This window comes from Heptranchias perlo, chromosome 21 (assembly GCF_035084215.1).
Source record: "Heptranchias perlo isolate sHepPer1 chromosome 21, sHepPer1.hap1, whole genome shotgun sequence".
Classification (NCBI taxonomy): domain Eukaryota; kingdom Metazoa; phylum Chordata; class Chondrichthyes; order Hexanchiformes; family Hexanchidae; genus Heptranchias; species Heptranchias perlo.
Genome location: NC_090345.1, coordinates 36354486 through 36369789, shown reverse-complemented (window position 1 = coordinate 36369789; position 15304 = coordinate 36354486). Strand labels below are relative to the sequence as shown.

Here is a 15304-nt window from a genome sequence, read left to right as displayed (position 1 = left end):
CTAATGGTAGAACCACTGTTAAGAAGGTACTTGTAGATAAGGTCAGTAGATGGTTGGCACCTTTTGGTGAATGTTGTTCACAGCTGGACCACAGAGAGTTTTGAATTCATGACAAGGAAAATAAAGACACTTCTGTCTTATGAAAGAACAAGTCCTTGATAGTGAGACACTTTGTGAGGGTGTGGGGGAAAACAGGCAGGTGTGAAGTGACTTTATTTGGTGACTCAGCCTTTATTTATTGAAAGCACTAGGCTATTAGTTGTGCCTTCCTTTCTCTGGCTGCTGGCTGTTGTGTTCCACATCTTCTCCTTCCTGTGCACTCTGCTCAGTCTGTGGGGATGGGAGGTTCTTCGCCTCTCTCTTCATTATCGTTGCCTTCAGCCTCCAGAAGTAGCAAGCCTTTCTTCATGGCGATGCCATATAGTACACATCATGCTACAAGGATCCCTGAGACTCTGGCTAAGCTATATTGTGTGGCTCCACCAGATTAACATGCATTTTGTAACCTATCCTTTTATGGATTCCAATGCTTACATTTATAATGGGAACTGCCAATGTAAACTTGTCACACTGTAATTGTACCCTCCCTCTAGTGGTGTTGTTGCATTACATCAGTTTTGCATCTCCCAGCTCCTCAGCCAGTGATGCAGAGAAATTCCTATGCTCCAACCAACTCTGCTTCTCTGTTTCTCAAATAGATGTGTGTTTTGCTATTTAACTATAAATAATAATATAAAATCATAGTATCACATAAAAGTAAGAATGGTATATGACTTTAAAATGGGTACTGAATTATGTCTCTAGACCCTGATGCAATTATCCCCCAGCCTCGATCCTCACTTCCTCTGAAGACCTCACTTGGCATTGGCTCGCTATGTGCAATGTCACCAGGAATTTATTAAATTTAATAATCAAAGTCATCAAAATTCTCACAGTTTTTATTTTATTAAGAGCTATTTTTAAAAGCTTCATTATATTCTTGGTGAAGGCAATGTTATGAATGTCCATCATTATAGTATAAATTCCCTGGCATATTCACTCAGAGCCTTAATTTTGAATATTTAATTTAAATGTCAGCAGCCTCCTCCGATGAGCTTTCAGTTCTTTCAATATTTTTCCTGTATAAGACAAATAAAATACAAACAGAAAATACTAAAATTACACAGCAGGTCAGCTATAAAAATTAAATACAAGTTAATGTTAAGACCCTTCATCAGAACAGTTCTAAGAGGCATCCCTCACGGTACCACGGATACGGGGACTCCTCTATTTGACCTGCCATCTGCTGCACACTTTGGAAACCATCCCCCAGCGCCTGTATTTACATTTGATTCTCTACAAGCTTCCTTCTTTTGAAATCAGGACCTCTCATATTATCAGCCAAAGGGAGATATCACCCAATCCTCTGGTCAGCAGCTCCTCATCTTCCATGCTCAGCTGCTCCTGCTCACTCGTCATCCATATTGCATCTAGTCTACTCCCCTCTCTAATTCCCCCTAGATGGATGTCTGGATGGGCTGGTGTTTGAGAAGTAAAGAATGAGTGACGGTGGGTACTCTGAAATGCTGGCAGAGCAGGATGCAAAGGGGCCCGTTTCTACTTCCCCAGGCACACCTAGAGAAGGAAGAAAGGTTACAATGGGTTGCCGAGGAACAGAGTTCATGTCACTTTCAGTAGAAGGAATGATAGAGTTTCATGATCCAGTTAGCTGACCGGTATAATGTGGGGTATAATAGAGGGAGGTGGAAGAGATGCAGAATGTCCTGACAAACCTGCAGCTGGGACTTGCCTTTCTACTTCCATTATGTCTGACTGCTGCTAGACACTCTCTCACCAGAAGCTCCAATGCTTCCTCCTCAGAGGCCTGATAAAGTGATAGTTGGAAGGGGGGAGGGGAGGGGGAGGGGGGTCCTCCATCTGTGGACAATCTCTCTGTTGTTATGGGCTGTATGGTAATTGGAAGATTATGGCCAGTACCTCTGCAATTTCCACCCTTACTTCCCTCAGCAACCTAGGGTGCCTCTCATCTGGACCTGGTGACTTACCTACTTTAAGTACAGCTAGCCTTTCTGGTACCTCAAATTTATCAATTTTTAGCCCATCCAGTATCTCAACTACCTCTTCACTTACTGTGACTTTGGCAACACCTTCTTCCTTGGTAAAGACAGATACAAAGTACTCATTTAGTACCTCAGCCATGCCTTCTGCCTCCATGCGTAGATCTCCTTTTTGGTCCCTAATCGGTCCCACCCCTTCGCTTACTAACCGTTTACTGTTTACATGCCTTTAGAAGACTTTTGGATTCCCTTTGAACTAAACAATTCCACCCTACGCTTTTAGTCGATGGAAGCATGTAAGGATGTGAATGAAGAAGTACGTGCAGTGGAAGGCTGGGTGGAAGGGACCCTGCACTACCTCATTGACATTGAGTTATTGAAGCACTTCAACACAATGATGGTGAGGTGATTGTAAGTTACAAACATGCTTAGCTCAATTCCCTTCTTGGAAGGTGTGGTTGGCTCCTCTTATCTTGGCAGACCTAGTAAGGTCCTTAAGCTTTGTCTGACACTGAGTTGTCATGCAAGGCGTTGTCAAATTGCCACTGACTGATTTGGGCACCTCCTGCCACTAAAGGTATCCAGGTCTCCTTGCAGAATAATGTTGAAATGTTCTAAATAATGCCTCTCTCTTTTGTCGTATTGCATTGAGAAGTATTTCCACCACTTCAAAATGAAACTGGGAGCATTCATGATCTATTGGACACCTTTCTGTTGTCGAGATATCTGCAATTTATGATTTCGTGTGTGCTGCCCCTTTAAGCTGCTGCAGACCTTTAAATTCCTACATTAATATGCAAGTTTCTGCCCCCAAATGGTGAGTTCTCAATGACTGGAGTCCCTGACACCGAGAGCTTGCCATCGTTATGCAAATTTGGCTGACCGTGGGAACCTGTTTCTTGATGGATGGGCACGACTGCCATTTCTCTGCTTGGATTTTCACCAAATCAAGAAAATCTAGGCTATTGAGTATGGGAGGGACATGGATGAGTGTGAGGATAATGTGTTGGCAATTAGGAGGAACAAAACGGCAGTGATGAACTACAAAAGGTGCATTTTCAGTGGTTTTATCATTATCATGGCATTTTTGGTGCAAGGTAGAACCTGCCGTCTAATATTGTTTAATTGGGAGTTTGAATTAAAATAACACATTAAAACAGCAAGCTATCTAGATTAGAGGTTCATCTAACTACTGCAGTGAATTCAGTGAAGTACCCTGTGGTGACTGCATAAAGCTACAGAGTGACTCATCTGAGTAACAACTTCTGCCACGTGAGAAAGTACATTTTGCAAATATAAAGACAGTCCTGCTAACGGAGGATGGCAGATAATTGTGACTTGAATGATCAGCCCTTCAGTCAGCAATAAGTTTATTATTGATACTGAACATGAAAACTTCAACTCAGCTACTGATGTGGAGAATTGCTTAGCGTTATTAAGTGGAGTGAGGTGTTCCAGCTACCAGACAGACTCATTTTAAAGTATTTAATTTATATTACAGTAGAATACCTCTGACATGACTGCAATCAATTGAGATTTATGCATGTTTAAAACTTAGTAAGTCATTATTTGTATCATGAGGTGTATATTCACCACATATTGTGTACATGTGTTATGATGCAACATTTCTGACAGTGCCTATTTTGATCAAGCAGTAATATCTCCCTCTATTCACTGCCAAAAGGAATAAAGACTTCTCAACAGGAAGGGTGTGAGGTGTTTATCGAATGCTGAGACAGGCTAACAAATTGCTTATTATTTGCAGCTTATGGGTAACCGACATCAAAGCTTATTAGCATTTTAACAATCAATCTATCACCTCAGTGCCTTGTTTTATCTTGTGTGAATACACTGTGCTTTAAAATAGACCACTTAAAGTTAACTTTTTTCCTAAAATCTTTGTGTAAAAATGTTAACAAATCCCAAATGTGCCAATCTGCAAAAAGAAAATCAAAAATGTTTGCTCAGCATAAACCGAGTCTCAGCATCGAATTTGACATCAATGCTTCAGGTGAACATCAAGTTGAATCTCAGGGTCAGATCCCAAACCAGCTGCTGGTTCACAAGACTCAACACCTGCTCAGCAAATATGGAAACAATCCCCCACTGTACCTACACTCACATCTGCCTCACTAGGGGTCAAATGTAATAATTCCCTCCTCCTTGGAACAATCAGCCTCCCAACTTGAGGGTCGATTTTAACTTGGGGTGGGGCGGCTGGCGCAAGGCCCTCATGGACTCCTCGACATGAGGCCTGGGCCATTTTAACTTCTTTAAAATAAGGCTGCACCATCTCCTACCCGAAGCTGGCAGGAATGGGGATCCGATGCTGATGACATCATCGGGCCGTGGCCCAACCATAAGACCATAAGAGATAGGAGCAGGAGTAGGCCATTCGGCCCCTCGAGACTGCTCCGCCATTTAATGAAATCATGGCTGATCTGATTTTTACCTCAACTCCACTTTCCCGCCCTTTCCCCATATCCTTTGACTCCATCACTGATCAAAAATTTGTCTAACTCAGCCTTGAATGTATTCAATGACTCAGCCTCCACAGCTTTTTTGGGGTAAAGAATTCCAAAGATTCACGGCCCTCTGGGAGAAGAAATTCCTCCTAATTTCCCTCTTAAATGGGCGACCCCTTATTCTGAGACTATACACCTAGTTTTAGATTCCCCCATGAGGGGTAAAATCCTCTCAGCATCTACCCTATCAAGTCCCCTCAGAATCCTGTATGTTTCAACAAGATCTCCTCTCATTCTTCTAAACTCCAATGAGTATAGACCCAACCTGTTCAATCTTTCCTCATAAGACAACCCTTCCATACCCGGAATCAACCTAGTGAACCTTCTCTGAACTGCCTCCAATGCAAGTATGTCCTTCTTTAAATAAGGGCACCAGAACTGTACGCAGTACTCCAGGTGTGGTCTCACCAGCACCCTGTACAGTTGTAGCATGACCTCCCTGCTTTTATACTCCATCCCCCTAGAAATAAAGGCCAATATTCCGTTTGCCTTCCGGATTACCTGCTGCACCTGTATGTTGACTTTGTGTTTTATGTACGACGACACCCAGATCCCTCCGTACCGCAGCATTTTGTAGTATTTCTCCATTCAAATAATATTTTGCTTTTTTATTTTTCCTCCCAAAGTGGATGACTTCACATTTTCCAATATTATATTTCATCTGCCAAATTTTTGCTCATTCGCTTAACCTGTCAATATCTCTTTGCAGACACTTTGTGTCCTCATCGCAACTTGATTTTCCACCTATCTTTGTATCATCAGCAAATGTGGCCACAAGACACTCTGTTCCTTCATCCAAGTCATTGATATATATTGTAAATAGTTGAGGCCCCAGCACTGATCCCTGCGGCACCCCACTAGTTACAGATTGCCATTTTGAAAATGACCCTTTTATCCCGACTCTTTGTTTTCTGTTAGTTAGTCAATCCTCTATCCATGCCAGTATATTACCCCCAACACCATGAGCACTTATCTTGTGCAGTAATCTTTTATGTGGCACCTTATCGAATGCCTTTTGGAAATCCAAATATACTGCATCCATTGGTTCCCCTTTATCCACCCTGCCCGTTACTTCCTCAAAGAACTCTAATAAATTTGTCAGACATGATTTCCCCTTCATAAAACTATGTTGACTCTCCTTGATTGTATTATGAGTCTCCAAATGTCCTACTACCACTTCCTTAATAATGGATTCTAGCATTTTCCCAATGACAGGCTAACTGGTCTATAGTTACCTGCTTTCTGTCTCACTCCCTTCTTGAATAGGGGTGTTACGTTTGCGGTTTTCCAATCCGCTGGGACCTTTCCAGAATCTAGTGAATTCTGGAAGATTACAACCAATGCATCCACTATCTCTGTAGCCACTTCCTTTAGGATCCTCGGATGCAAGCCATCGGGTCTGAAGGGTTCTCAAAATTCCCACATTTTTCATATCATCAACGAGGATATGACTTTTGGAATTTTATTTGAAGACGAACCAACTGCTAGGTTTAAACATGGATCCCTGCAAGACATGCCCGGGCTTGTTGGGACAGAGCGGATTGTTCCTGAAAACCAGACAATGAGAGTAGACAGAATACGCATTCTTCCCTTTAAAACAATCAACCCAGAGAAAGACTTCAGCTTACACGAAACTAAAGCCCATCAAAACCTTGCATATATCAATCAATGCAATTATGCAAACCCATCAATACAATGGCTTTCAGTTCAAGCCCAGCTATGGGGACAGGAAACCAACAATCACCGGAAGAAGCCCACCATAATCAGACAAAGAACTAACCTTGTTTTGGGAATCAGATAAGAAATTCGAAAATCAGTATAACTGGGGACCAGTTACGAAGCAGGGGGTGAGTTTTGGAGCAGGTTCTAAACAGCAGTTTGGAAGCAGCAGTTTTGGAGCAGGTTTAAAGATTGGTTTTGGAGCAGGTTCTAAGCAGTTCAGCTTTAAACAGCAGTTTTGAAGCAGCAAGAAGGCAGCCGCAGCCCTGCACGAAGATCGCCCACCCACAACTGCGCCTTACCGTACCAACAGACTCTATCCAACTGAAGAACCTTCGCAGATTCCACAGACCAGGACCACGTGGGGACGGCAGGGCCCAGAGGACACAAAGAGCGTACCCCAAAACTGCAACCGGCTTACCTGGCTGGATTTCGAACTGTCAAGGAACCCTGGTTTGGTGAGCATGATCCCTGACCTCTCCTAGTTCAATTTAGTTAGGTTTTGGGGGTGGGACAAGGGTAAGGGGATTAGTAGGGTGATTTTCCCTCGTTATGCCGTGTGTTCCCCATTCTTAACTAAGTGTACTTTGTATCTCAGTATTATCCTAATATTATAAGTTCATTTGTGACTTCAATAAACCCAATTTCTTTTCTTGTACCAAAACCAGTTGTCTGCTGCATTTTTTGTCACAACCCCCAAATAAGTCCAAGGTCTAGAACCCAGGGAGTGGGAGCGATTCGGACCGCTCAGAGTTGAAGCTGACACACACCACCACCCCCTACAGGTCCAGGGGACTTGTCAGCCTTTAGACCCATTAGTTTACCTAGTACTTTCTCTCTAGTGATAGTGATTGTTTTTAGTTCCTCCCTCCCCTTTGCCCCTTGATTTTCTACTATTATTGGTATATTATTAGTGTCTTCTACTGTGAAGACAGATACAAAATATCTGTTCAATTCCTCTGCCATTTCCTTGTTTTCCATTATTATTTCCCCAGTCTCATCCTCTAAGGGACCAATGTTTACTTTATCTACCCTCTTCCTTTTTATATACTTATAGAAGCTTTTACTGTTAGTTTTTATATTTCTTGCTAGTTTACTCCAATAATTTATTTTCTCCCTCTTTATTATCCTTTTAGTCATCCTTTACTGGGTTTTAAAGTTTTCCCAATCTTCGGGCTTACCAGTAATCTTTGCCATGTTGTATGCTTTTTCCTTTAACCTGATACCATCCTTGACTTCCTTAGTTAGCCATGGTTGGTTCACTCTTTTTTTGGAGTCTTTCCTCCTCACAGGGATATATTTTTGTTGTGAGTCATAAAATATCTTTTTAAATGTTTGCCACAGCTTATCCACCATCATACCATGTAATCTGTTTACCCAGTCCACTTTAGCCATTTCCGCCCTCATTCCTTTATAATTGCCCTTATTTAAGTTTTGTAAACAATTTTACAACACCAAGTTATAGTCCAGCAATTTTATTTTAAATTCACAAGCTTTCGGAGATTTTCTCCTTCCTCAGGCAAATGTTTTAGTTTAAGTTTAATACAGTAGTTTCAGACCCAAGATCCTTGCTCTCAAACTGGATGTGAAATTCTATCATGTTATGATCACTGCTTCCCAAGGGATCCTTTACTTTGAGATCATTAATTAACCCTGTTTGTTACCCATTACCAGATCCAAAATGGCCTGTTCCCTGGTTGATTCCCTGACGTATTGGTCTAAGAAACAGTCCCTAATACACTCTATGAACTCCTCTTCAGGGCTATTTTTGCCAATTTGATTTGTCCAATCTATGTAAAAGTTAAAATCGCCCATGATTATTGCATTACCTTTTTTACAAGCCCCCCTTATTTCCTGATTTATATTTTGCCCTACAGTGTAGCTACTGTTAGGGGGCCTATATACTACTCCCACCAGTGATTTCTTTCCCTTGCTATTTCTTACCTCCACCCAAATTGATTCGACATCTTGATCTTCTGAGCCAAGATCATTTCTCACTATTATACCAATTTCATCCTTTATTAACAGAGCTACCCCACCACCTTCACCTTTTTTCGTATCCTTCTGAAATATTAAATAACCCTGAATATTTAGCTTCCATGGGGCGGGCGGCCCTCTTGTGCCTGATCTAAGATGGTGGTGGAGGCAGCATCCAACGCCCACCATCTTAACATCATGCCCGCATCATTCCCGGCCCCACTCCCAAGGCAGAGCTTAAATCAACCATTTAATCTCTGCATAGTAGTGGTATATCTACAGGGGGCATCTAGAGACAACTATAACAATGGAAGTCTCGTGAATTTGACCCTGATGGTTGTTGAGAGCACAGAAAGACTTGAAATTACACCCTGGAAACCATTCCTGAGTACTCTGTAGCTCCTGGCAATAACATTATTCAGTTTTGGGTTTATTTTGCTAACAACAGCTGTCACAATGGATGCCAACTACCAGTGCCCTTTGTGCTGTTGATGTATGACAACCTCTTCATTGGAGGTTTAATGTTTGCAATGAAATAATTTTAATTTCATAAAATACAGTGATAGCCAACCCTTGATTACACAGCTTAAAGTTGTATAATTAAATCCAGAGCCTTTAGTTTCTGTTTGTTCCCTTAGTTCTATTTAATAAATAAAAGAAAAAATTGGAGCTGCTTTCAAAGAAACCAAATTTTATCTAATTGTGCAATAAAAATGTCACTTTTACTTGAGTTATATCGAGTGTACAGCTCAGAAACAGGCCATTCGGCCCAACTGGACTATGCCGGCGTTTATGCTGCACACGAGTCTCCTCCCTCACTGCTTCATAGGAACATAACACAAGAACAAATGAAATAGGAGCAGGAGTAGGCCATCCGGCCCCTCGAGCCTGCTCCACCATTCAACAAGATCATGGCTGATCTTCTACCTCAACGCCATGCACTATCCCCATATCCTTTGATGCCTTTACTATTTAGAAATCTATCGATCTCTGTTTTGAATGTACTCAATGACTGAGCCTCCACAGCCCTCTGGGGTAGAGAATTCCAAAGATTCACCACCCTCTGAGTGAAGAAATTTCTCCTCATCTCAGTCCTAAATGGCCTACCCCTTATTCTGAGACTGTGACCCCTGGTTCTAGACTCCCCAGCCAGGGGAAACATCCTCCCTGCATCTACCCTGTTGAGCCCTGTAAGAATTTTGTATGTTTCAATGAGATCACCTCTCATTCTTCTAAACTCTAGAAAATACAGGCCTAGTCTACTCAATCTCTCCTCAAACGACAATCCCACCATCCCAGGAGTCAGTCTGGTGAACCTTCGTTGCACTCCCTCTATGGCAAGTATATCCTTTCTTAGGTAAGGAGACCAAAATTATACACAATACTCCAGGTGCAGTCTCACCAAGGCCCTATATAATTGCAGTAAAACATCTTTACTCCTGTACTCAAATCCTCTTGTAATAAAGGCCAACATACCATTTGCCTTCCTAATTGCTTGCTGCACCTGCATGTTAGCTTTCAGTGACTCATATACAAGGACACCCAGGTTCCTTTGAACATCAACATTTCCCAATCTTTCACCATTTATGAAACACTCTGCATTTCTGTTTCTCCTACCAAAGTGGATAACTTCACATTTTTACACATTATATTCCATCCGCCATGTTCTTGCCCATTCACTTAGTCCGTCTATATCCCCTTGAAGCCTCTTTGCATCCTCCTCACAACTCATATTCCCACCCAGTCTTGTGTCATCAGCAAACTTGAAAATATTACATTTGGTCCCCTCATCCAAATCATTGATATAGACTGTGAATAGTTGGGGCCCAAGTATTGATCCCTGCGGTACCCCACTAGTCACAGTCTGCCAACCTGAAAAAGACCCGTTTATTCCTACTCTTTATTTTCTGTCTGTTAACCAATTCTCAATCCATGCCAATATATTACCCCCAATTCCATGCACTCTAACTTTGTTCACCAACCTCCTGTGTGAGACCTTATCTAAAGCCTTCTGAATATCCAAATACACCACATCCATTGGCTCCCCCTTATTTAATTTACGAGTTACATCCTCAAAGAACTCCAATAGATTTATCAAACATGATTTCCCTTTCATAAATCCATGTTGACTCTGCCAAATCCTTTTATTATTTTCTAAGTGTCCTGTTATCACATCCTTTATAATAGATTCTAGCAAGTAACCCTATCAGCATACCCTTCTATTCCTTTCTCCCTTGTGTGCTTATCTAGCTTCCTCTTAAGTGCATCTATGCTATTTGCCTCAACTACTCCTTGTGGTAGGTTGTTCAACATTCTTACCACTCTTTGGGTAAAGTTTCTCCTGAATTCCCTGATGACCTCTAGTTTTCGACACCCCCACAAATGGAAACATTTTTTCTACAACTACCCTATCAAACCCTTTAATTATCTTAAAGACCTCTATCAGGTCCCCCCTCAACCTTCTCTTTTCTAGAGAAAAGAGCCACAGCCTGTTTAGTCTTTCCTGATAAGTAAGTCCTTTCAGTTCTGGTATCATCCTTGCGAATCTTTTTTGCACCTTCGCCAAAGCCTCTATATCTTTTTTATAATATGGAGACCAGAACTGTGCACAGTACTCCTAAGTGTGGTGAATGGTGAGAAACTATTAAACATTGGTGTCCAGAGAGACTTGGGTGTTCTGGTACAAGAAACACAAAAAGTTAGCATGCAGGTACAGCAGGCAATTAGGAAAGCAAATGGCATGTTGGCCTTTATTGCAAGGGGGTTGGAGTACAAGAGTAAGGAAGTCTTACTACAATTGTACAGGGCTTTGGTGAGACCTCACCTGGAGTACTGCGTACAGTTTTGGTCTCCTTATCTAAGGAAGGATATTCTTGCCTTAGAGGCGGTGCAACAAAGGTTCACTAGATTAATTCCTGGGATGAGAGGGTTGTCCTATGACGAGAGGTTGAGTAGAATGGGCCTATACTCTCTGGCGTTTAGAATAATGAGAGGTGATCTCATGGAAACATATAAGATTCTGAGGGGCTTGACAGGGTTGATGCTGAGAGGCTGTTTCCCCTGGCTGGAGAGTCTAGAACTAAAGGGCATAGTCACAGGATAAGGGGTCGGCCATTTAAGACTGAGGTGAGGAGGAATTTTTCACTCAGAGGGTTGTGAATCTTTGGAATTCTCTACCCCAAAGGGCTGTGGATGCTCAGTCCTTGAGTATATTCAAGGTTGAGATAGATAGATTTTTGAATTCTAAGGAAATCAAGAGATATGGGGATCGGGCAGGAAAGTGGAGTTGAGGTTGAAGATCAGCCATGATCTTGTTGAATGGTGGAGCAGGCTTGAGGGGCTGTATGGCCTACTCCTGCTCCTATTTCTTATGTTCTTGAGTCTTATGTTTTTATGTGGTCTAACCAAGGTTTTATACAAGTTTAACATTACTTCACTGCTTTTCAATTCTATTCCTTTAGAAATGAACCCCAGTGCTTGGTTTGCCTTTTTTATGGCCTTATTAACCTGCGTCGCTATTTTTAGTGATTTGTGTATCTGTACCTTGAGATCCCTCTGCTCTTCTCCCCCATTTAAACTCTTATTATCCAAGCAATGTGTTATTGCTTATCTATATTGAAATTAACTTATCTATATTGAAATTAATTTGCCAATTACACGCCCATTCTACAAGTTTATTAATGTCTTCTTGCATTTTGACGCGTTCTTCCTTTGTATTTACTTCATCCCCAATTTCGTGTCATCCACAAATTTTGAAATTGTGCATCCAATTTCCGAGTCTAAATCGTTAATGTAAATTGTGAACAACAGTGGTCCCAGCAACAATCCCTGTGAAACACCATTTCCCACCTTTTGCCAGTCTGAGTAGCTTTCCTTAACCCCTACTCTCTGTTTTCTGTTTTGTAGCCAGCTTACTATCCATTATGCTACTTGTTCCCTGACTCCACATGCTCTGACCTTAATCATGAATCTACTATGCGGTACCTTATTGAAGGCCTTTTGAAAATCGAAATATGTTACATCATCGACATTACCCTTGTCTACCCTTTCTGTTACTTCTTCAAAGAATTCATTAAAGTTGGTCAAGCATGACCTTCCCTTTTGAAATCTGTGCTGACTACTTGTTATTATATTTTCATTTTCTAGATGTTTTTCTATTACATCTTTGAGTAAAGATTTCATTATCTTTCCTACCACCGAGGTTAAGTTAACTGGTCTATAGTTCCCTGGACTGATTCTATCTCCCATTTTAAATATAGGAATAACATTAGCTGTCCGCCAATCCTCTGGCACTATTCCCTTTTCTAATGAATTTTTATATATATGGAATAGTGCCTCTGCTATCTCTTACCTAACTTCTTTTAATATGCGTGGATGTAATACTTCTGGACCAGAGGTTTTATCCTCTCTAAGTTTGATTAGTTTATCAATTAATTCCCCCTTTCTATCTTAAATGTCTTTATATCTTTTTTGATCTTTTTCCAAAGTTCTGCCCACCTTGTTAGGCTCCCTGGTAAATACTGAGGTAAAATAACTATTCAATATTTCTGCCATTTCGCTGTCATTACCTCTGAGTTTGTCTCTTGCATTCTTTAGTGGTCCTATCACTATCCTGATTTTTCTTTTGTTATTTATATGTCTGTGGAATACTTTACTGTTTTGTTTTATATTCTTTGATAATTTAATTTCGTAATTCCTCTTTGCTTTTCTAATTGTCTTTTAGACTTCTTTCCCAACCTCTTCGTATTCCCTTTTGTCATCCTCTCCTTTATTGTCTATATACTTGGAATTTACCTTTTTCTTTAGTTTCAATTTTGCCCTTATCTCTTTATTCATCCATTGTGTTTCATTATTGGTTAGTTTGTTCTTGTTTTATAGAGCAATTCTCCTGAACTCTATTGATCACTGTTTTGATTAATTCCCACTGCTGTTCTATCTCTTTGTCTATCAATTTTTTTTACTTCCAGTTTACCTTCCCTAGTTCCATTCTCATCCCCTCAAAATTTGTTTTTTCCAATCTATTATTTTGGTCTTTGTCTTACTTATGTCTTTCTTAATCATTATTTTAAACCTTATTAGGTTATGATCGCTATTGCCTAGATGTTCCCCAAGCTTACTTCTCTTATCTGCTCTGGTTCATTTCCCATTATTGGATCCAGCAATGATTCCTCTCTTATTTTGGGTAAGAAAGGAGACCTGCACACACTGTATAAACTCTACTCCCCTTTCCCTACCACTTCTTGCCAGTTTATTTGGGGGTAGTTGAAATCTCCCATGATTATTATTTGATGTTTTTTACTCATTTCATAGATTTGCCTACATATTTCTTCCTCCACTTCCCTTCCACTATTAGATGGTCTGGAGAATGTGCCTATTAATGTAATCGATCGCTTCTTATCATTTGTCTTAATCCATATGGATTCTCTTTCTAGCTTAATATTGCTTATGTCCCTTTTTTCTATTGCCATTATGTTGTCTCTAATTAGTACAGCTACACCAGCACCCCCCACCCCCTCCCCACCCACCACCACCTCTTCCTTCCCTATCCCTTCTAAATATGTTATATCCTGCAATATTTAGCTGCCAGTGCTGTTCTTATGAGCTCTAACCATGTTTGTCCCCTAACCATTTATGTTACTTTTGAATTAAATGAATGGCTACATTGAAAACTTACTAAGAAGAGAAATTTCTAAATGTCTGCAAAAGTAAAAAGATAATTGAGTATGTATGATTGTATATTGGTTAATATGTCAGGCCACTGATAAATCTTGAATAGACGTAGGTGATAACTGATGGTTAATGTATATGTGGTTACAATCTAGCGGCAGCATCTCAAATTGTTGCCTGACATTACTCTAGTCCAACATCGTAGCGTCAAGTGAATGCTGCAATTACTGTCACCGTCTTTTGAAACATCATGAAAAATGTATTAGCTAGAAGCATGAAATGTCCTGTGTAATTTATTAATGTATTTAAAATCAACATATGAAATCTTTTCAATCTTTGAATGGCTTTTCCCAATTGCCTCATAATCCCCAATACTTTATAAGAATCTGTGTTTTTGTGAAGCATAGGGAAACTGCAGAATAAGAAAGTAACTTCTTGTTCATAAAATCTGAACTATATCATGCAACTTAGATTAATCCAACAGAAAATGTACTTGGTAAATGAGAATTCAGGAGGGCTGGGGGAAGGAGGCCTGCCATCAGTAGGGGTGGGGAGAGGCCCGCAATTGGGAAGGGTGGTGGGAGGAGGCCCGCGATCGGGAGGGGGGGGGGGGGAGGCCCGTGATCGGGAGGGGTGGGGGTAGGAGGCTCGTGATTGGGAGGGGTGGGAGGAGGAAGCCTGCCATCGGGAGGGGTGGGGGGGGGAGGAGGCTCGCGTTCAGGAAGGCTAGAGGGAAGAGGCTGGAGATCAAGGCTGAAGGAGGCTGAAGGCTTCCTTGAGAGGCCTGGGGGAAGCAGTCCTGATCCTCCTGGCCCACAAGGAGTGCTGAAACAGCCACTTACCTCAGGGAGCTGGCAGTTCCTCCCTCGGTTCAGCTGCCAGGAATCCCACAGCTCGAGCCTCCCCCTCACTTCCTGTTAAATTTAAGTCACGGCACCAATGATGTCATCAAGCCTCGACTTCACTATGTTAAGTAGGCCCTCGGGGGGGAGGGGGGTTAAAATCGAATATTGGTCACGATTTTAACTCCCTCTTCCTGGCGGAAACCGGGCGGGGGACAGTTAAAATAAGGGGAACGATTTACCCCCTCTGATCCCGCTGCCTTCCTGCCGGGTCTGAATATTAACCTGCTCTTTTGAGGCCATTGGGATCTGATCTGCAATTCAAGTCTGAGGCCTAAGCAGGGTAGTACCTGTCCGGACATGAATCGTGGGCCAGAAAATGCCCAGGCAGGCAAGTTTATAATTTTTGTTTAGGTTTCCTAGTTGGCCAGGAGGAGCAAGGATGCTCCTCCAGGCCTCACAAGGAAGCTTTGGACCTCCCTTACCCGAGCTTCTCCGCCCCCCCCCCCCCCCCCAA

General features: G+C 41.6%; 1 long non-coding RNA gene across 1 annotated transcript; it reads right to left on the bottom strand.

Annotated features, from left to right (window-relative positions):
• Positions 1-824: 824 nt before the first annotated feature.
• On the bottom strand, positions 825-14874 carry LOC137340137 (uncharacterized). Its single transcript, XR_010966717.1, has 3 exons — positions 14788-14874; positions 5818-6129; positions 825-1118 (listed from the first exon to the last, which is right to left on the bottom strand). It is a non-coding gene; the product is annotated as an uncharacterized lncRNA (long non-coding RNA).
• Positions 14875-15304: the final 430 nt, after the last annotated feature.